General features: G+C 39.3%; 1 protein-coding gene across 1 annotated transcript in view; it reads right to left on the bottom strand.

Annotated features, from left to right (window-relative positions):
- The window catches only part of LRRC8C (leucine rich repeat containing 8 VRAC subunit C), an 85,485-nt gene extending 64,093 nt beyond the window's left edge, over positions 1-21,392 (bottom strand). Inside the window, exon 1 of the mRNA XM_068538061.1 lies at positions 21,267-21,392. The gene's annotated coding sequence lies outside the window, so the exon portion shown is untranslated. The remainder of the gene's footprint in view (positions 1-21,266) is intronic.
- Between the last annotated feature and the right edge of the window lie 577 nt (positions 21,393-21,969).

Genomic DNA, 21,969 nt, shown 5'->3' with positions numbered 1-21,969 from the left:
ACTATACTATATGAGACAAGTCCTGCTGCTCTGTGCTTTTAGGTTTATGAAACAGAGCCACATGTCTATGTGTCCAGTCAACACACTGCCATATATATATATATATATATATATATATATATATATATATATATATACACACACACACTCTTGGGTTGCATGGGGGATAAAGAGGACTTAGACATGATCTTGGAAGGCAATGAGATGCTAGGAGTTGTAATCCAGGAATAATGACATCCAAGTGGAAGCCTTCCCAAAAAAGGCCACTCACTACCTGGACAACCTATTGTGAAGTTCTTTAGTGGAAAACTTCTACAATTTGCACAGAACTCCCAAACAACTTCCTATGGTTCACTATTAAATGAGAAGACAATTATAAATTACCTGCTACTTAGGGAATGCCTCCACATATAAATGCCTTTATAAGAGAGATATAAATAAGACAAATACACAATCAAAGGAGCAAATGAACACACACAAAAGCCTAAAGCAGGAGAAACATGCAAAGAAAAGAGCAAATCACTTTTAAAAAACTCTAAACTATAATTAAACTTTTCAGGGAGCTAGCAGAAGATATTGTGTCCATAAACATATCAGAAAAAGCTTGGAAATTAAAAATAAGATAATTGAAATGTCAACATCAGGGTTAGATTATAAGGTTGAGAAAATTCATCTTGAAGTGGAACAAAAAGGCAAATGGGGAAGAAAAAATAGATATATAGATTCCAGATCCAATATCTGAAAAACGAAAATTTCATAAAGATTATAAAGAGAAAGTGAGTAGAGAAATTACACAGAAAATACTGCAAGAAAATTTTCTCAAATTGCAGAATATGAGACTCAATATTTTTAAAAAGGATGACCAAAGTGTCCAGCATGAGGAATAACTAAAGCCCCATACCATCATGAGGTGTCAGAGCATCAAGGATAAAGAAGATTCTGAAAGCTTCTGGGAAATAAAGGGGGTTAGAGGGCATATATGAAGAAACAAAATTCAGAACCACTGATATTGTTAGACTTCTCAATAACAATACTGGATGCTAAAAAAAAATGGTTTAAAAAAAAGTCTTTAAAATTCTTAGTGAAAGTAGTTGTCAATTTAGAGTTCAATACCCAGCCAAAATAACTTTCAAATCTGAGAGTAGAATGAATAATATATTTCAGACATTGAAAGACTCAGAAAACTCACCTTTATGCATTCTTTCTTTTAAAAGTACTGAGGGATGTAAAGGCAATAAAAAGTTCCTCCCTTGAATTCCAGACATACATCCAGCTGCTGACTTGACATTTACAATTAGATGTTGAATAGGCATTTCAAAATCAGTAAGTCCAAAACACAATTCTTTATTTCAACCTCATATCTGCTATTCCCACAATCTTCTACGTTACAGTTCCTCTGGTTTAAAACTTTGGAGTTAATTTTGACGTCTTTATCTTGCACCCATGTCTATTCTGTCAGCAAAGCCTAGTGGCTCAACTTTTAAAATATATCCAGAATCTGACCATTTCTCATTAATTATACTGCTACATCCCAACCACCAGCATGTCGCATGTGGTTTACTGCAACAGGTTCATAACTAGTCTCCATGCTTCCATCCTTGCCTCCTACAGTCTAGTCTCTACTATTTTTTTCCTCAAAGTGTGCCTTTTTTAGAAAATCAGTGAGGTCAAAACTATTTTCACAAGAATACTACACATGATTTGCCTTTTTAACTCACATTCTCTGGTGAATGTACAGAGGAATTTTCTGGAGGCTACATGACGTTAGTGAACAGACTGAATGCCAGGCATTAAAGAAATATGTAAAAATTTAAAACAATGTCATTGTCTTTCTTTGGGGGAAAATATAGTTATTTTCATAAAAATATATTATTTGTGTTAACATGTTTTCTTATTATTTTAAAATAAGTTAATACTTAACAGTTTAAAATTTCTAATATGGTAAATATCTACAAATATAACACACATAAAGCTCTCTGGGAGTCTTCAATAATTTTTTAAGATTACAAAGGCCCTGAGGCCAAAAAGTTGGGCTAATGGCTTCTCTATACGGCAGCCAGAGTGATCCTTTTAAAACTCAAGTCATATTATGAACCTCATTTGCTTAGAACCTTCTAATGGCTCCTCACTTCACTCAGAGTAGAGGAGGACAAGACACTTCATGAGCCTACAGTACCCTCTCCTAATAACTACTACCCTCCCCTCGCTCAGTGCCTTCCACCCTCACTGGCCTTCTTGCTGTTGCCCCATCATGCCAGGGATATGCCTTTGTATTTGCTGTTCTCTCCTCAGGTATGGATGGCTTCCTCCCTTCCTCCAGGTCTTTGCCTTATGAGCCATATTTTTTGTTGTTTCTCTTTCCAGATATTTAAATACTTGCAAATATTTCCCTATTCTTCTATGGTAGTGCTACCTCTTATCTTTGCCACACATATATTCGTTTATCCTACCCCACCTGTCGCAGAGTATGTCCTGAGGACAGTGGCTGGTTTTTAATCTCCTCAAAGGAGAGCAGATCGGGTGGTGGTTTGCACCCAGTATGATCTTGAACTGAATACACATGGCTGAACTCAAGGGATTATCTGGCTAAACCTTTAGGAAAGAATACACTCAACCCAGGGCAGAGAGCCCCAACTCTATTCAAATTTTGAAAACAAAGACCCAGTCTCTATGAAAATTTGTGGAAAGCCTGATGACTTGGTGTCAGAAAATTCTTTTTAAATTCATATGCTGCAGGAGAGATCTTCAAGATGGCGGAGGAGTAAGATGCAGAGATCACCTTCCTCCCCACAGATACATCAGAAACACATCTACATGTGGAACAACTCCTACAGAACACCTACTTAACGCTGGCAAAAGACTCAGACTTCCCAAAAGGCAAGAAACTCCCCACATACCTGGGTGGGGCAAAAGAAAAAAGAAAAAACAGAGACAAAAGAATATGTACGGGACCTGCACCAGTGGGAGGGAGCTGTGAAGGAGGAAAGGTTTCCACACACTAGAAGCCCCTTTGTGGGCGGAGACTGCGGGTGGCGGAGGGGGGAAGCTTCGGAGCCACGGAAGAGAGCGCAGCCACAGGGGTGCGGAGGGCAAAGCGGAGAGATTCCCGCACGGAGGATCGGTGCCGAGCAGCACTCACCAGCCCGAGAGGCTTGTCTGCTCACCCGCCGGGACGGGCGGGGGCTGGGAGCTGAGGCTCCGGCTTCGGTGCTAGCCGGGAGGGAGTCTGGGAAAAAGTCTGCAGCTGCCGAAGAGGCAAGAGACTTTTTCTGGCCTCTTTGTTTCCTGGTGCGCGAGGAGAGGGGATTAAGAGCGCCGCCTAAATGAGCTCCAGAGACGGGCACGAACTGCGGCTATCAGCGCGGACCCCAGAGACGGGCATGAGGCGCTAAGGCTGCTGCTGCCGCCACCAGAAAGCCTGTGTGCGAGCACAGGTCACTCTCCACACCGCCCCTCCAGGGAGCCTGTGCAGCCCGTCACTGCCAGGGTCCCGTGATCCAGGGACAACTTCCCCGGGAGAACACACAGTGCACCTCAGGCTGGTGCAACATCACGCTGGCCTCTGCCGCCGCAGGCTCGCCCCGCATCCGTACCCCTCCCTCCCCCCGGGCCTGAGTGAGCCAGAGCCCCCGAAGCAGCTGCTCCTTTAACCCCCTCCTGTCTGAGCAAAGAACAGATGCCCTCAGGTGACCTACACGCAGAGGCGGGTCCAAATCCAAAGCTGAACTCCAGGAGCTGTGCGAACAAAGAAGAGAAAGGGAAATCTCTCCCAGCAGCCTCAGGAGCAGCGGATTCAGTCTCCACAATCAACTTGATGTACCCTGCATCTGTGGAATACCTGATTAGACAACGAATCATCCCAAAATTGAGGCGGTGGACTTTGGGAGCAACTGTAGACTTGGGGTTTGCTTTCTGCATCTAAGTTGTTCCTGGCTTTATGTTTATCTTAGTTTAGTATTTAGAGTTTATTATCATTGGTACAGTTGTTTATTGATTTGGTTGCTCTCATCCTTTTTTTTTATACATATATATATATTTTTTTCCTTTTTCTCTTTTTATGAGTGTATATGTGTATGCTTCTTTCTATGATTTTGTCTATATAGCTTTCCTTTTACCATTTGTCCTAGGGTTCTGTCTGTCCGGGTTTTTTTTGTTTTTTTTTTACTATAGTTTTTAGTGCTTGTTATCATTGGTGGATTTGTTTTTTGGTTTGGTTACTAACTTCTTTCTTTCTTTTTTTTTTTCTTTTTCAATACTTTTTAATATTTTTATTTTTAATAATTATTTTTTAATAACTTTATTTTATTTTATTTTTTTCTTTCTTTCTTTCTCTCTCCCTTTACTTCTGAGCCGTGTGGCTGACAGGGTCTTGGTGCTCTGGCCGGGTGTCAGGCCTGTGCCTCTGACGTGAGAAAGCTGAGTTCAGCACATTGATCCACCAGAGACCTCACGGCTGCATGTAATATGAAATGGCGAAAGCTCTCCCAGAGATCTCCATCTCAACGCTAAGACCCAGCTCCACTCAACGACCAGCAAGCTACAGTGTTGGCCACCCTATGCCAAACAACTAGCAAGACAGGAACACAACCCCACCCGTTAGCAGAGAGGTTGCCTAAGATTATAATAAGGTCACAGACACCCCAAAACACACCACCGGACGCAGTCCTGCCCACCAGAAAGACAAGATCCAGCCTCATCCACTAGAACATAGGCACTAGTCCCCTCCACCAGGAAGCCTACACAACCCACTAAACCAACCTCAGCCACCGGGGTTAGACACCAAAAACAAAAGGAACAACGAACCTGCAGCCTGCAAAAAGGAGACTCCAAACACAGTAAGTTAAGCAAAATGAGAAGACAGCGAAACACACAGCAGATGAAGGAGCAAGGTAAAAATCCACCAGGCCAAACAAATGAAGAGGAAATAGGCAGTCTACCTGAAAAAGAATTCAGAGTAATGATAGTAAAGATGATCCAAAACCTTGGAAGTAGAATGGAGAAAATGCAAGAAACGTTTAATAAGGACCTAGAGGAACTAAAGAGCAAACAAACAATCATGAACAGCACAATAAATGAAATTAAAAATTCTCTAGAAGGAATCAATAACACAATAACTGAGGCAGAAGAACGTATAACTGACCTGGAAGATAAAATAGTGGAAATAACTACTCCAGAGCAGAATAAAGAAAGAAGAATGAAAAGAATTGAGGACAGTCTTAGAGACCTCTGGGACAACATGAAATGCACCAACATTCGAATTATAGGGGTCCCAGAAGAAGAAGAGAAAAAGAAAGGGACTGAGAAAATATTTGAAGAGATTATAGTTGAAAACTTCCCTAATATGGGAAATGAAATAGTCAATCAACTCCAGGAAGCACAGAGAGTCCCATACAGGATAAATCCAATGAGAAACATGCCAAGACACATATTAATAAAACTATCAAAAATTAAATACAAAGAAAAAATATTAAAAGCAGCAAGGGAAAAACAACAAATAACATACAGGGGAATCGCCATAAGGTTAACAGCTGATCTTTCAGCAGAAACTCTGCAAGCCAGAAGGGAGTGGCAGGACATATTTAAAATGATGAAAGGGAAAAACCTACAACCAAGATTACCCAGCAAGGATTTCATTCAGATTTGACGGAGAAATTAAAACCTTTACAGACAAGCAAAAGGTAAGAGAATTCAGCACCACCAAACCAGCTTTACAACAAATGCTAAAGGAACTTCTCTAGGCAGGAAACACAAGAGAAGGAAAAGACCTACAATAACAAACCCAAAACAATTAAGAAAATGGTCATAGGAACATACATATCGATAATTACCTTAAATGTAAATGGATTAAATGCTCCCACCAAAAGACACAGACTGGCTGAAGGGATACAAAAACAAGACCCGTATATATGCTGTCTACAAGAGACCCACTTCAGACATAGGGACACATACAAACTGAAAGTGATGGGATGGAAAAAGATATTCCATGCAAATGGAAATCAGAAGAAAGCTGGAGTCGGAATTCTCGTATCAGACAAAATAGACTTTAAAATAAAGACTATTACAAGAGACAAAAAAGACACTATGTAATGATCAAGGGATCAATCCAAGAAGTAGATATAACAATTGTAAATATTTATGCACCCAACATAGGAGCACCTCAATACATAAGGCAGATGCTAAAAGCCATAAAAGGGGAAATCGACAGTAACACAATCATAGTAGGGGACTTTAACACCCCACTTTCACCAATGGACAGATCATCCAAAATGAAAATAAATAAGGAAACACAAGTTTTAAATGATACATTAAACAAGATGGACTTAATTGATATTTATAGGACATTCCATCCAAAAACAACAGAATACACTTTCTTCTCAACTGCTCATGGACCATTCTCCAGGATAGATCATATCTTGGGTCACAAATCAAGCCTTGGTAAATTTAAGAAAACTGAAATCGTATCAAGTATCTTTTCCGACCACAGTGCTGTGAGACTACATATCAATTACAGGAAAAAATCTGTAAAAAATACAAACACGTGGAGGCTAAGCAATACACTACTAAATAACCAAGATATCACTGAAGAAATGAAAGAGGAAATCAAAAAATACCGAGAAACAAATGACAATGAAAACATGATGGCCCAAAACCTATGGGATGCAGCAAAGGCAGTTCTAAGAGGGAAGTTTATAGCAATACACTCCGACCTCAAGAAACAAGAAACAATTCAAATAAACAACCTAACCTTACACCTAAAGCAAAGAAAGAAGAACAAAAAATCCCCAAAGGTAGCAGAAGGAAAGAAATCATCAAATCAGATCAGAAATAAATGAAAAAGAAATGAAGGAAACAAGAGCAAAGATCAATAAAACTAAAAGCTGGTTCTTTGAGAAGATAAACAAAATTGATAAACCATTAGCCAGACTCATCAAGAAAAAAAAGGAGAAGACTCAAATCAATTGAAGCAGAAATGAAAAAGGAGAAGTAAAAACTGACACTGCAGAAATACAAAGGATCATGAGAGATTACTACAAGCAACTGCATGCCAATAAAATTGACAACCTGGAAGAAATGGACAAATTCTTAGAAAAGCACAACCTTCCGAGACTGAACCAGGAAGATGTAGAAAATATAAACAGACCAATCACAAGCACTGAAGTTGAAACTGTGATTAAAAATCTTCCAACAAACAAAAGCCCAGGACCAGATGGATTCACAGGCGAATTCTATGAAACATTTAGAGAGGAGCTAACACCTATCCTCCTCAAACTCTTCCAAAATATAGCAGATGGAGGAACATTCCCAAATTCATTCTATGAGGTCACCATCACCCTGATCCCAAAACCAGACTAAGATGTCACAAAAAAAGAAAACTGCATGCCAATATCACTGATGAACATAGATGAAAAAATCCCCAACAAAATACTAGCAAAAAGAATCCAACAGCACATTAAAAGGATCATACACCATGATCAAGTGGGGTTTATCCCACGAATGCAAGGATTCTTCAAAATATGCAAATCAATCAATGTGATAAACCATCTTAACAAATTGAAGGAGAAAAACCATATGATTATCTGAATAGATGCAGAAAAAGCTTCTGACAAAGTTCAACACCCATTTATGATAAAAACCCTCCAGAAAGTAGGCATAGAGGGAACTTACCTCAACATAATAAAGGCCATATATGAGAAACCCACAGCCAACATCGTCCTCAATGGTGAAAAACTGAAACCATTTCCTCTAAGATCAGGAAAAAGACAAGGTTGTCCACTCTCACAACTATTATTCAACATAGTTTTGGAAGTTTTAGCCACGGCAATCACAGAAGAAAAAGAAATAAAAGGAATCCAAATCAGAAAAGTAGAAGTAAAGCTGTCACTGTTTGCAGATGACATGATACTATACATGGAGAATCCTAAAGATGCTACCAGAAAACTACTAGAGCTAATCAACGAATTTGGTAAAGTAGCAGGATACAAAATTAATGCACAGAAATCTCTTGCATTCCTTACATTAATGATGAAGAATCTGAAAGAGAAATTAAGGAAACACTCCCATTTACCACTGCAACAAAAAGAATAAAATACCTAGGAATAAACCTACCTAAGGAGACAAACTACCTGTATACAGAAAACTATAAGACTATGATGAAAGAAATTAAAGACGACACAAACAAATGGAGAGATATACCATGTTCTTGGATTGGAAGAATCAACATTGTGAAAATCACTACACTACCCAAAGCAATCTACAGATTCCATGCAATCTCTATCAAACTACCAATGGTATTTTTCATATAACTAGAACAAAATATTTCAAAATTCGTATGGAAACACAAAAGACCCTGAATTGCCAAAGCAATCTTGAGAAAGAAAAACGGAGCTGGAGGAATCAGGCTCCCTGACTTCAGGTTACACTACAAAGCTACAGTAATCAAGACAGTATGGTACTGGCACAAAAACAGAAATATAGATCAATGGAACAGGATAGAAAGCCCAGAGATTAACCCACGCACATATGGTCACCTTATTTTTCATAAAGGAGGCAAGAATATACAATGGAGAAAAGACAGCCTCTTCAATAAGTGGTGCTGGGGAAACTGGACAGCTACATGTAAAAGAATGAAATTAGAACACTCCCTAACACCATACACAAAAATAAACTCAAAATGGATTAAAGACCTAAATGTAAGGCCAGACACTATAAAACTCTTCGAGGAAAACATAGGCAGAACACTCTATGACATAAATCACAGCAAGATCCTTTTTGACCCACCTCCTAGAGAAATGGAAATAAAAACACAAATAAACAAATGGGACCTAATGAAACTTAAAAGCTTTTGCACAGCAAAGGAAACCATAACCAAGACGAAAAGACAACCCTCAGAATGGGAGAAAATATTTGCAAATGAAGCAACTGACAAAGGATTAACCTCCAAAATTTACAAGCAGCTCATGCAACTCAATATCAAAAAACCAAGCAACCCAATCCAAAAATGGGCAGAAGACCTTAATAGACATTTCTCCAAAGAAGATATACAGATTGCCAACAAACACATGAAAGGATGCTCAACATCACTAATCATTAGAGAAACGCAAATCAAAACTATGAGGTATCACCTCACACCAGTCAGAATGGCCATCATCAAAAAATCTACAAACAATAAATGCTGGAGAGGGAGTGCAGAAAAGGGAACCCTCTTGCACTGTTGGTGGGAATGTAAATTGATACAGCCACTATGGAGAACAGTATGGAGGTTCCTTAAAAAATTAAAAATAGAACTACCATACAACCCAGCAATCCCACTACTGGGCATATACCCTGAGAAAACCATAATTCAAAAAGAGTCATGTACCAAAATGTTCATTGCAGCTCCATTTACAATAGCAAGGATATGGAAGCAACCTACGTGTCCATCGACAGATGAATGGATAAAGAAGATGTGGCACATACATACAATGGAATATTACTCAGCCATAAAGAGAAACGAAACTGAGTTATTTGTAGTGAGGTGGATGGACCTAGAGTCTGTCATACAGAGTGATGTAAGTCAGAAAGAGAAAAACAAATACCGTATGCTAACACATATATATGGAATCTAAAAAAAAAAATTCATATGCTGCAAGTTAAACTTCTGTCTCCTTTCAGAAGAGATATACAATCACTCTTTAGATTCCACTGGAGATCCCTTCACATCACTGGAAGTAATTAAATTTCTGCTTGCCTTCCTTGTCTTAGCTGAAATATCCCAGTGCCTTTCATTTATTCCACATAGATTCAGTTTTTCAATGCTCTAATCCTCTTTGTCATGGTCTTTTGACTCTTTTCCACGTTTTTCATCTTCCTATTTATTTGTGTAGTCCTAAATTAAACTGTAATAGTGTGACATCCAAAGAATCCGAATCTAGTTTTCTTTTATTATAACTTACTGTATGCTTTTAATACATACTAATATGTTGCCTTATAAAAAAAAATGTTCCAAATCTGTTTGTGTAATATAACTTGCAACCTCTTCCCAGAAAGAAATTAATGTTCCTGATACAGTGCTTAATTAATTGATTCTCATGAACTTTAATGACATTAAGAAATTCTGGGAAATTAGTTACCACCCAAGCAGTTGATAAACTGTCAACCAAGAGTTTAGTAGCCTTTAACCAAATATTATTTTCTTTTGATGTTGAATGTAACACTTTTCTAACCATTTTTTTTTCCTATAAAATGTCCCTACCAAGCGCAAATCTTTGAATTAGCCTACTAGAGAGCTTTTTTTTTTTTAAACAGGAAATCTATTGTAATTCTTTGATACATGCTAAGTACAAAGTTTTTTGTTTTTTGTTTTTCAAATGCAGGGATCAATAAGCTTATTCTATAGAAGGAGAGACAGTAAATATTTAGGCCTTATAGGTCACATCTGGTCTATGTTGCATATTCTTTAAATTTTTTTAAACAACCCTTCAAAAATGTAAAAACCAATCTCAGCAAGTGGGCCATACAAAAACAGGTTGCAGACCCAAACTACGCGGGCCACAGTTTGCCAATTTCTGTTGTAATGGTTCTTGGAGGTTCCATGGAGACTTGCTCATCTCAAAAGAGCAGCCTCTGGATCAAGGAACTTCATGGCATGTACGCTATTGAGATCCCTTGCTTCTCTTCGTGAGCCTGGGATGTTTTGCTGATCTACGGCAATTTGAGGCCTTGAATGTCAAAGTCTAGTGGCTATCTGAAAGGACTCCTGTTCTACTGGGCTTATGGTGATTTACTATCTAAGTTGAGAGCCTGGAGAGTAGGCTGGTCCATAAGATTGGTTACACTTGGGGTTGGAGTTAAAGCAGAACTCCTCCCCAGGATGAGATCAGAGAGGTATTTTGATATCTGAATGACATAAAGAACTCCCAAAAGGGGAGTCAAGTGTAGAACCCGAAGTTTCCAACCCATATTTTAAATTTGAGAACTTCCATGGCCAGTGTTTTGAATTTGACATATTCAACGGCCAAATGTCTGTTATTATACTAAGAAAAACCAAAGCCCTCATAAAGTAAGTTTAGGATGAGCAACTATGCATTTTTAGGGAAAAAGGTATCTAAAAGTTGGAAGTGAGGCAAAGGGAGGGCAGAATATCCTTTTATTATTATCTTGAAGAACTGTTTAACTGGCCTACGCAACGATAATTTAGGGAAATACTCTTTTTTTGTTTTTTGACTTGCTAATTACTATTGATTACATTCCAGACTTGCAGATTTTTGTTCGGTAGAAAAGAAAACCCAAAACATATGTTTTTTATTGCGCTGAAGGATGTTACCTAGTTTTGTATCTAACCTAGCAATGTTTTTCTAACATTCCTTTTTAAAATAGTTCCTGGAATGCTCTTTAAACCAAACGCTTTGCCATCTTGCCAGCTCCTTCATTAAGGAGTTGAATAAACCTTTGACATGTTCATTCTATATTCGAGTCATGTTTAACTTTTTGAAAATTATCCCTTGACAACAATCACAGAAGTCTTATCTTGTGTTTTGCTTATAGTAGGTTTGTGTATATACTTGCACTTGTATTTGCATTTGTCTAACTGTTAAAAAACTTGTATGTAGGAATTGGTTCAGAGGTTTTCTGTATATTTGCCTGTTTCTGTAAGTGGTTTTTTTATAGTGCTCTGTTTTTCTGTGGTCAGTGATTTCTTCGGGCGCCTACTAGGCGTATAGCTTCTCCCTTGCTTCAAACACCTCTAAGAATGAAAGTTAAGTGGTCACAGAATTTTGTCCTGTGTGTGCTAGGAAAACACCTCCTTAACAAATAGATTCACTTTGAAATGAAGGGAGAAGGGGAAATCTGCCTGGGTGATTTCATAAGAGTGTGTAGCAAAGAGTTAAGGGAAATTTCTCCTAGGTCTTGGTCTGATAGTGAATTAAAAGAGTAGTTCTAATAGACCAAAACAGATAGAATCTACAGTTTAAAAAGATAGTCCCTCTATCACCATCCTGGGCAAAAGAGTAGTGCCTGAAAGAATGTTAGCCAATGAAAGGTGTTTTACTTTTAAAAGTGCCTTTACCTCTTTCCAGAGGGAAATTAACAAGACTGTAAAGACTCAAAGGAATGAATTCACATATTCCAAGCAAGAGGTAATAAACATATATATCTAGAATAAGAGAATATGAAAAATATTCACCTCTGTCCCACCACAAAAAGAAGAAAAATGCACAAAAGGGAAGTTTGGAGGTAGTGGTGGTATCCAGGTCACTAATGATAAGGAACTAAAAAAATATGTAAATAGTTTTCTGGTCAGCCTTCAGTAGCTCTTTTTATATTTCTCAATCAGAACTTTTAATTCAAAGAGATTCAGTAGTACTTTAACAGTACTTTGCAAACTATGACTGAATTATATAAAATTCAAAGTTCAATTGATATTCCTGATAATGAGTACTTGGACAAGTTAAACTATTTTGTTAAATTTCATTAAAAAGACAGTTAAATGTCTTAGCCCTGATTTTATTCTAGTTTGGGAGATGATGAAAAAATTATACTTCCTTTATATCAAAATGTTAAACACAGAGACACCATATGACCCAGCAATTCCACTTCTGCACATATCTATCCAAGAGAAATGAAAACAAATGTTCACACAAAAACTTGTATATGAATGTTCACAGGAGCATTACTCCTCATAACTCCAGAGTAGAAACAACCTGAATGTCTATCAATTGATGAATGGAAAAAGAAAATACGGTATACCCATATAATGGAATATTATTTGGCAACTCAAAGGAATGGTGTAATGATATATGCTACAACTTGGATGAATCTTAAATATATGCTAAGTAAAAGAAGCCAGTCACAAAAGACTACATATTATGTGATACCATCTACATGAAATGTCCAGAATAGGCAAATCTATAGAGACAGAGGATAGATTAGGGGCTACCTAGAGCTTGGGAGAAGAAGTGGGGGTGTGGTGGGGAGTAATAGCTAATGCGTACAGGCTTTTTTGGGGGGTGATCAGAATGTTCTAAGATAGATTACGGTAATGGTTGTACAATTCTGTAATTATTCTAAAAACCACTGAATTGGATACCTTAAACAAATAAATTTTATAGAAGGTAGGTTATACCTCAATAAAGCTGTTAAAATGTATTTTAGTTCATGCATGACTGATCTGTCCTCTGATAGGATGCCTATTTAATTGGAAGTTACTAACTTCTTGGTATTTGTCTCATAGGGCAGATCATTTTGTTGTTGTTGTCGTTGAATTATGTTTTATTTGGCAGATAAAACTGAGGACACAGCATCTCAGATAGTTCTAAGAGACTGCTCCCCAGATCATTATTTACACTAAAAATTTAAGTCTTTGTAGATATGTTCAACAACACTGAATTATAACTAGTGCCAATTTATTTAATGTTTGTTGTATTCCTGCAGTAATATGAAACCATGGAATGTCATATTTCCCTGATACATTTTTAATATGAACTGTGATTATATCATTTTTAAGTGGCAATGTAAATTGTAATTAAACATAATTAATATTAAGACCTGGGACTAATATTATAATTAGATAATTAATGAATAACCTTTGGCAAATACTATCATATGATAGTTTTAACCTATGTATCGTATCTATACATAAATATAATGTTCTTCATAACATTTAAATAATAATACGATAATAATTGTCTTATATAACATGCTTTATAAAATTAATTTTATCTTAAAAACCAAAGCATAACAAATTAAATACTGTCATCCACCATTTTTTTAGCTTATGTGATTTTTATGATAAATAACATATATTGAGATAAAATTATTTTTTAATTAGCTTAATAGAATAGGTAACTGGTAACTAAGGAAAAAAATTTTTCTCAATATGAAGCTGTAAAATTATTTACTTACCATATCGTCTACCTAGTTGCCAAAAGATATTTTTTCACTCACCCAAACCAAATGTGTTCTTTCAGAAGGGGCAATTAGCTTTCCTGCTTTTGTGCTGATTTTTGATAATTCAAAATTATAAATAACTGAAAACAAACAAGTAGAATAATAAAGAGATTCCTGACCTCTAGAGAAATTAAAATTCTGGGATTTCTTAAACACTTTCTTAGTTGTAGTTAATAAGCCAGCCATCAATATGGCCTTCTTTTATCATTGGGCATCTACATTCTTATCTGACAACATTTTAAAATGTTGCTTTGAGATTGTTTCAAATTTGGAGCAATACAAAAAGGAGCAGTTTTTTAATATTCAAAACATGTTTGAGACACACTAGACAGCCTCTAGGTAGCACCAAAGGTGTGCTCCCTCTCCTATAATCCAGGATGTGGCACTCATAAGTAAAAGAGATGCTGGAAATAATTCGTTTTAATTGATTTGCTCCTTAAATTCCTTAATTAGGTCAACAGTAGGCTGTTCTGCTTATTGAAGTACATTAGGGGAAAGCTGTCAAGTAAAAAAAAAGTTAGATAAAATGTTAGTGATGTGATTATGTTATTAGACACCCTTTCAGGATAAGTAAAATCATCTTCAAGTTCAGGTACAAGGGCTGACTGAAACAGTCACCGTCAACAGATTTACTTCAAAGATTTTGTTGGTAAATTTTAAATACCCACATGTCAGTTAGAGATTAGTGTGGCATTTATCTTTATTTGTTGCTTTGTAGATTCCTTGGGATATGGAATCCTGATTTCAAACACAAAGTCTGTAAGGAGAGATACTTTTACTTCTTCCTTTCCAATCTTTATGTCTTTAGTTTTTTTCATCCTTATTGCACTGGCTAGCCTCCTGCATGATCTTGAATGGGGATAAGACTTGTCCTTGGAAACCAGCTAAAGAGGTAATCAGTTAACTGTCAACTGTTAGGCAAGAGTCTAATGACCTTGAACCCACATTTTTTTTATCTAACCTAACAATGATATCTAACCAGCCATATGCTTATAAAATGTCCCTAGTCAGGATGAATTTTAAAACTGACCTACCAGAAATCTTTTCTCTTATATGTAAGACTAAAGCAAAACTTTAACACATACTCATAAATGATTTGTCCAAAAAGTGTTTTCTAACAGTCTATTCAGTCTTCTAGTTATCCATCACCATCTCCTTAGGATTAATTTTACTTTTGCCCTAATGGCATGTAGCTAGTCTTTCTCCATCTTGCATTTCATTCATGTAGTCATTCAACAAATATTTACTGATCCTTTGCTAACATATACTGTTCTAAATACTGATGATACAAAAATGAACATAACAAAACAAACAAAAATCTAGTATATTTGTATGGTTGGTTTATTTAGTTTTCTTCAAGTTACAATTCTATACTTTCCTTAAATGAATTTCACTGCTCAGTTTTGACTGTTTCCTTTCATTTTTATTTTATTTTATTTTGCCAAGCTCGTTTCCAGTCTTTCCTTCAACACTGTACTTCCCTATCTACTGTGGAGCCACTCACAGAAATATAACACGTTATGTTATCCAGATCCTTAGATAAAATGCTTAAACACTCAACACAGATCCAAACCCTAGACACACCTCCAGCTGCTACCTCCTCGGCTTTAACCATTTTCTGGTTACAGGGATCCACATAGCTGTGCATTAACTAGAAAGGTTTTTTGTATGCTGTACAGTATTTCCTAACTTTGCTGACTTTAAGAACATTATCCTGGACCTTGCTAATTTCAAGGGCGATAATACAAATTAGTGTGATGGTTTTTCCTAGCGAAGCTATCCTCACAGTTATTTTTAAAAATCAAGGTGTTATTAGCTAAATAATCCCCTATTGTATTTTTCCAGGAGTTGGATTTATAGGTTATATCTTTCCCATTAAAAAAAAAAAAGATATTTGAACCTGTTTCTAATTTTCATAAATCTCTAAGGTATTTGAGGAAGAGTAGTTAGTAATTTTTATTGATTTGACAAGTTCTTCATATATACAGGGAGAACACAGGACCCACAAGCTTTCATCTATTTAGCTTACTTAGTGACTTTTAACTAGGATTGGTTTTGATGTTCTGACTTCATATTTTATATAGTACTCCAAATTTCCAATTACATATAGAAATATTTCTGTATACATATTTCATGACCCTATTGAGAAGAATAACTTCTAATTACACTCTCAAATTTCATTTCTAGAATTTAAAATAATAGAAAGGGAAATGGATACACTCTAAGATGTTAGAAACTTTACTGTAAAATGTACTGTTACATATTTATTCCACAACTCTTTCTTGAGCAGCTCTGTCCCAAGCACTGTACAGGTGCTGTTGATACAGAAGTGAGTGAGACAGAAATGGCCTATATGGCCTCTGCCCCCAGAGGCCATTGGGACTTTCAGCGCAGCTCCAAAAATCAAACAAAGAGAAAAGATGCTGAAAAACAAGGATGTTTCTGGAGGTTTGAGGGGAAAGGAGAGGGAAAAAAACAATATGGTTAAAATAAAAGCTGGAGAAGAGGTTGAGCTGTTGTCGGGGAAGGAGCATGCAAAGGCTGAGAGCCTCCAAATGCTGAAAGAAGCCAAGCTCCTCTAACCCTAACAGTTCTGAGGTTCCACATCAGAAGCCCAGGCTCATGCTCCCCAGGGAACCGAAGCAAGGAACCGAATGTGAAAAAGCTGAGTGACTTCAGAAGCCCCACCCTTACCCCCAAATATCTACTTGTTATGAGTTAAAATCTCTTAGATAGGGAACATAGTGTTTCATAATAATAAATAACTACTGTAAAATGCAAATGCTCTAATAAATACAAACGAATTTATACTCATGTGTAATTGACCAGTCACAAGAATGAATGTTTAGCATCAGAGCCTTCCCAGCATACTAGAAGTAAGTAAGTAAAAGATGTTGAGTATTTAAAGTTTGGGGAGGGCTTCCCACCCAGATACAACACCTACACCCTTTGCCAAGATGAAACTGGGACAATTGGAAGACATATTTTTACAAACATATTTCAGCTTGAGAGCCAATAAAGTATGCTTCTTTATAAAGGAAAAAAATGTATATGTATATACTGTTCTTCATGTCTTTTAGTTCCATATGGCTCTTTTGTGGTTTTCAAACATAATCTAGAATCATGCTCTACCATGTGTTCTCAACAGGGGGGCAATCTTGTCCCGGTCAAAAATTGGGTCTGTGGGGCAGCGTAAAAGAATCTTCAGGTTTGTAGCCGGACAACAGGCCACAGTACGTAAATGGGTATACCAGTGTATCTGTGGCATTACAATGTATCTAAAAAACACTCTGGAGGGAGGGTAGTAATGAACTAAAGATTGAAAAATGCTTCCCTAAGAGCTTCCTTATGCTCTCTTGTGCTTCCAGCCCTCCGGCAGTGTTTGGGTTTAGCCAAACTAATTTTCGTCCTTGCTCTTCCGACCTACCCCTCTCCAGTATGGCCAGAGCTTGGGTTCTTCTGAGTTCTTAGAAGGGTTCTTTAAAGAACATATAGTTCTCCTGGATGCCTTTGACCCCGGATACTTCAGTCATCTGGAACACTTTCAGTTGTTTCTCTAAGCTTTAAAACATTTTTCTTAAAATTGTTTTTTGAATTTCGCCAATTTCCTCTTTCCTTTTCTTAACTCTATTCATTTTCTAAATATTACCATGTCTCTACCAACTGCCACTCACAGACTATAGAATCATATTTTAAAAGGACACCCATCCAACACTAGAAAAGGATCCTAAATTCACTCCCAGAACTTGTGACAGTGTGTTACACTTCTAAGTAAATAGCCCAAGTTATTTTTTTGTTTCATGCCTGATATTGGAAATGAGTTCAGTTATTCTCTACCTTTTAATACATTTAGGAAATTTTCAATATACCTGCCAAACTATCTACTTTAAGAAAAGCTCTGAGATTACCCACTTGCCCTTCTGTGCCAGCGCTGGAAGCAAATGGGAGTATATTAATGTTCTAGATGTTCGAGGCCACACAGGAGAGGCAGAAAACAGGACAGTGCATTTGCCAAAAAATACAAATTCCATCCCATTGAAACATGGCTAGTAATGTTCTAAAAAATGTGCAGAGTGAGCAAAGGAAAAACTACATCAGGTGAGTAAATGTTTATAAGTCAAGACTACAAAAAAGGGATATGATACAAAAGTTAAAGAGGCTAAAAACCAGATAAGGTCTTTATACAAAAGAGTGAATCTCTGACAACATCGACTAATCGCTATATGCAAGTAAAATACACAAATGTAAAATAAAGCAGAAATTTCGATCCATGCTAGAATACAGTAACCCCTACCATTTATTAAACACCTACTAGGTGGACAGGGGCTGTCCTTCATATGCATTGTTACATTTAATCTACACAGTGATCCAGCTAGGTAGGCTTTATTAATAACCCCGTTACACACAAAGAATCTGGGGCTCAGAGAAGCTCAATAATGTGAGTTAGTTGGCACTTGCATTGTGCAATAGAGCCAGAATTTGTATCAGCTTTTCCTATGTTGAGGCCATGCCCTTTACCCCATGCCAGTCTAGAATGATTTATATTTTAAGAGAAATTAAGTGAATTCAAGGTGCATAGCGATGTCACCTCACATATTGGTTGCAATATGCTTTCATGAGTGTTCAGGGGCTAGAGATACAGCCAGCACTCCAGGGACTGAGTATAAAGTCTTTGGGAGTGTGTTGCAGCCCATGAGGCCATCATTATCAATGTGGATGAGAACAGCTGATGAGCAGGAGTGAAATGTTCATTAGGTTAAGCTCTAAATCAGTCATTTAACAGAGATCAGCGGCAAGAACAGGGATTTGGGAAACAGATGGCCCTGATTCCAAATTCGAATTCTGCTGTATACAAGTTACACGGAAAACCCTGGACAGGTGATTTAACTTCCTTGATCTCCATTTCCTCATACAGTCATTACGGTAAGTTAACAAAAATTTATGTAGGAAAAAGAAAAAGAGGCAGCTTTGGATAAAAAAGTAAATCATTAAGACTAGAGGCTTTGGATATATGTATTCGTATAACAGATTCACTTTGCTGTACACCTGAAACTAACACAACATTGTAAATCAATTATACCCCAATAAAAATTTCTTAAAATATACTAGAGGCTTGGCTTCATTCAGGCATTAACTTAGCTGTAGAGTCTTGGGTAAGTCACAAACTCTGAGCCTCTTTCTTCTGTGAAATGTGAATGGCCATCTGCCTTAAGGGTTTGTTGTCAGATCCTGAGATAAGGTGTCAGACACCTACAGCAACTAGACCGTATTATAGTGGCGCTCCATATTAAATTATTAACACAACACTTGGCAAAATAAGTGTGCGTTTCCACTCTATTTCTTTTTAAACTTGGGCTTTATTATAAAGTCATTGGTGACTACAACTTAAAAATACTACAGACTATTAAGAATCATTACAAATTTGGTAAAAATCAGATACCTTAGAAGTTAAAAATATTGCTAACTTTGTATTTTTTTAAAAGATAAACTTCCTATAAGTGGAAAACTATTCATTCTTTTCTCTTACAGTTCCTCATACTTTTTCCTTTCACTAAAAGCATTCCCTTCTAAAAACACACTTCATTAGGTAAGTGCCTAGTCAATCTGAGAAATAAGAGATTAGTACCATTAACAAAGGCTTTGATAATTTTATTAATAAGAAAGTTGTTAAACCTGGTTGCTATCTCTGATATGGCTGTTGGGTTAGTGGGCCTTATCTGTGGTCAATCTATTATGTGAACCATGAAAAACATCCATCCTTGCAAAGCTGCTCCCCACCTCTCCCTCAAAAGCAAACAAACACACTGACCTAAAGAGTATATAATCACTCGAAAGTAAAGCAAATCAGGGTCACATCCACATCTTCCCTATTGAAGCAAGTCACAAGAAATGCAAATATCACAGATAAGAGTTGTATACATCTAATCTGTTATCTATGTCCACACACCCAACACATGGTTTATGAATCTGAGCAAATTTTGTTAAGTTCGGCTTACCTTTGGGGCTTACATAAATCATCAAAAAATAGAGAGAATGTAAAAACACATAAAGCTGATTGGCTCTGACGATTCTGCAGTATTGTGCCGAGAGGGTTAAGACCACTTGTCCTCATCGCTCATCTGGATGGCATTTTAATGACTTGTCTATGAAGAAACCTCAGGTATGCCTTAGGAAACCACTATATACCTGTCCGGAAATGTGACCGTTGGTTAAGCCTACATTTCTTACACTATCGATGGCTTGTAAGAAAAGTGTGACTAAAATAGGGCTGCCATTTCCTTTACCTATTCCTCCCCCACAAGGCTGCATGAAATAGTCATTCAAGCCTCCCTCTGCCCAACACCGGCACTCCCACACAGGTCGATCGGTTCTTACTTTTTACTTTAAGGTGGATGGGGACTTGAAAGTGTTTCCTAACTGGTTTCCTGGGAGTTTAAAATGCTTAAAAAGAATTCGAAAGTGAAGTTTGGCCTAACCCTCTCAAATATCCGTCCTGGGATGTGGGCTAGGTGTCCGTGGCATTCAAAGCTAGGTACAGAGCGAGGTTTTGAAGGGACTGGAATCTGATGTACCCCGGCAGGCGTGGGTGGGGGAGGGAAGAACTGGCGGAGGGAGAGAAGAAAGAATTAGGGTGTACAGAGCACATCCTAAGGTTGCTGAGTTGCTAACTCCATCCCTCACCGTCTCGTCGCTGAGAACCAGCTGGAAAGGGAAAGGCCGGCGAGCCTGGGTTTGGGTCGAAGGCAGCGGTCCTGCCTCGACCGCCGGCCTAAACACCTGGCTTCTGGGGCCCGCGCGATCCGGCGAAACTCTCTCTCCCCTAGGGTCCTGCTGGGGAGCAGATATCGCGCTCTCGTTCCCTTCGGAGACCTTCTAATTCCTCTCTCTCTCCAAAAGTGCTAACTTCAGGGGTTCGGGGGAGGCAAGGGAAGAGCAGACCAGAAGGGGCAGGCCCTGGGGTCTCAGGGGTTTTTAAGGTAGAACGACGATCGCTCCCAGCGTGGCCCCGTTTTCTCCTGGTCCCCCAGCCCCATCCCCCCAAGTCCGCGGAACCTGCCGCGCTGCGCTTGGCGCCAGGCTGGGGTCTCTCGCCCGACGCTGGGGCTGGCGTGGGGAAGGGTGGGGAAGGGGTTGGCGGGTCCCCGAGCCCCAGCAGCGTATGGCTCCAGGGAGCACACGCTGGGCAGGAGACTACAGTCTGCCCGCCCGAGAGCCGGGGAAAGGCAGGGACGCGAGCGAGACGGGGCGAGTCATGGCCCAAGCGCACCTAGCGGACCGAGCCGCCGGTCCTCGGCGGGCCGTCCCTCTCCATCCCATCCCTCGGCGGTCCCCGCCCTTACCTCTGGGCGAGAGGGTGCCGGCTGCGAAGGGTGCTGGGGAGCGGCGAGCCGTCCCCCGGCCGGGCTCAGCGGCGGCCGGCGACAGCGGGGCCGCTGCTCATGGCTCGTCGCGCTCCGAGCACTGCGGCTGCGGCCACGGCGGCGCCTTCCTCCTCGTCCTCTTCGCGGGCTCCGGGCCGGGACGCAGCTAACGCCCCAGCCTCGCAGCCCTCCGCCCCTCCGCCTCCTCGGCCGCGGATGGAGCCGCCTCCAGCGCCGCCCTGCAAGCAGCGGGGCCAGCGGCAGCCAGCGCCGCCCAGCGCCCGGCCCCGGGGTCGCCGCGCCCCCCACCGCTCGGCTCCACGGTCCCAGCCCGCTGTGACGCAGGCCACGGGGCCCGGGAACTTCCTCCCCCGCGGAGACCACCCCAAGCCCGGGCCGGCCGCCAAGGGGACTTCCTTCAGAACACGGAAGAAAATCTCCCGCCGCTTCCCGGCGGGGCCACTGCGGCCTCTAAGACGCCCACCTGGCGGCCAGTGCCGGGGGAATCGGCTGGGGCTAATACCTTCCCCCATCCCTAACAATGCGCGGAAAACCCGGGGCTTCCCTGCGCTCGGCGCTCACTCCACGACCGCAGCTCCTCCCCTGGGTAAGTTAGAGGGGAGCAGCTACCCCTAAAACTAGCCCTTCTGGGAACTCCTCGGAAGGACCGGGGTCAGGATAG

Source organism: Eschrichtius robustus, chromosome 3, assembly GCF_028021215.1.
Source record: "Eschrichtius robustus isolate mEscRob2 chromosome 3, mEscRob2.pri, whole genome shotgun sequence".
In the NCBI taxonomy this organism is placed as follows: Eukaryota; Metazoa; Chordata; class Mammalia; order Artiodactyla; family Eschrichtiidae; genus Eschrichtius; species Eschrichtius robustus.
The sequence above is the reverse complement of the archived record's forward strand: the minus strand, read 5'-3'. Positions and strand labels throughout refer to the sequence as shown.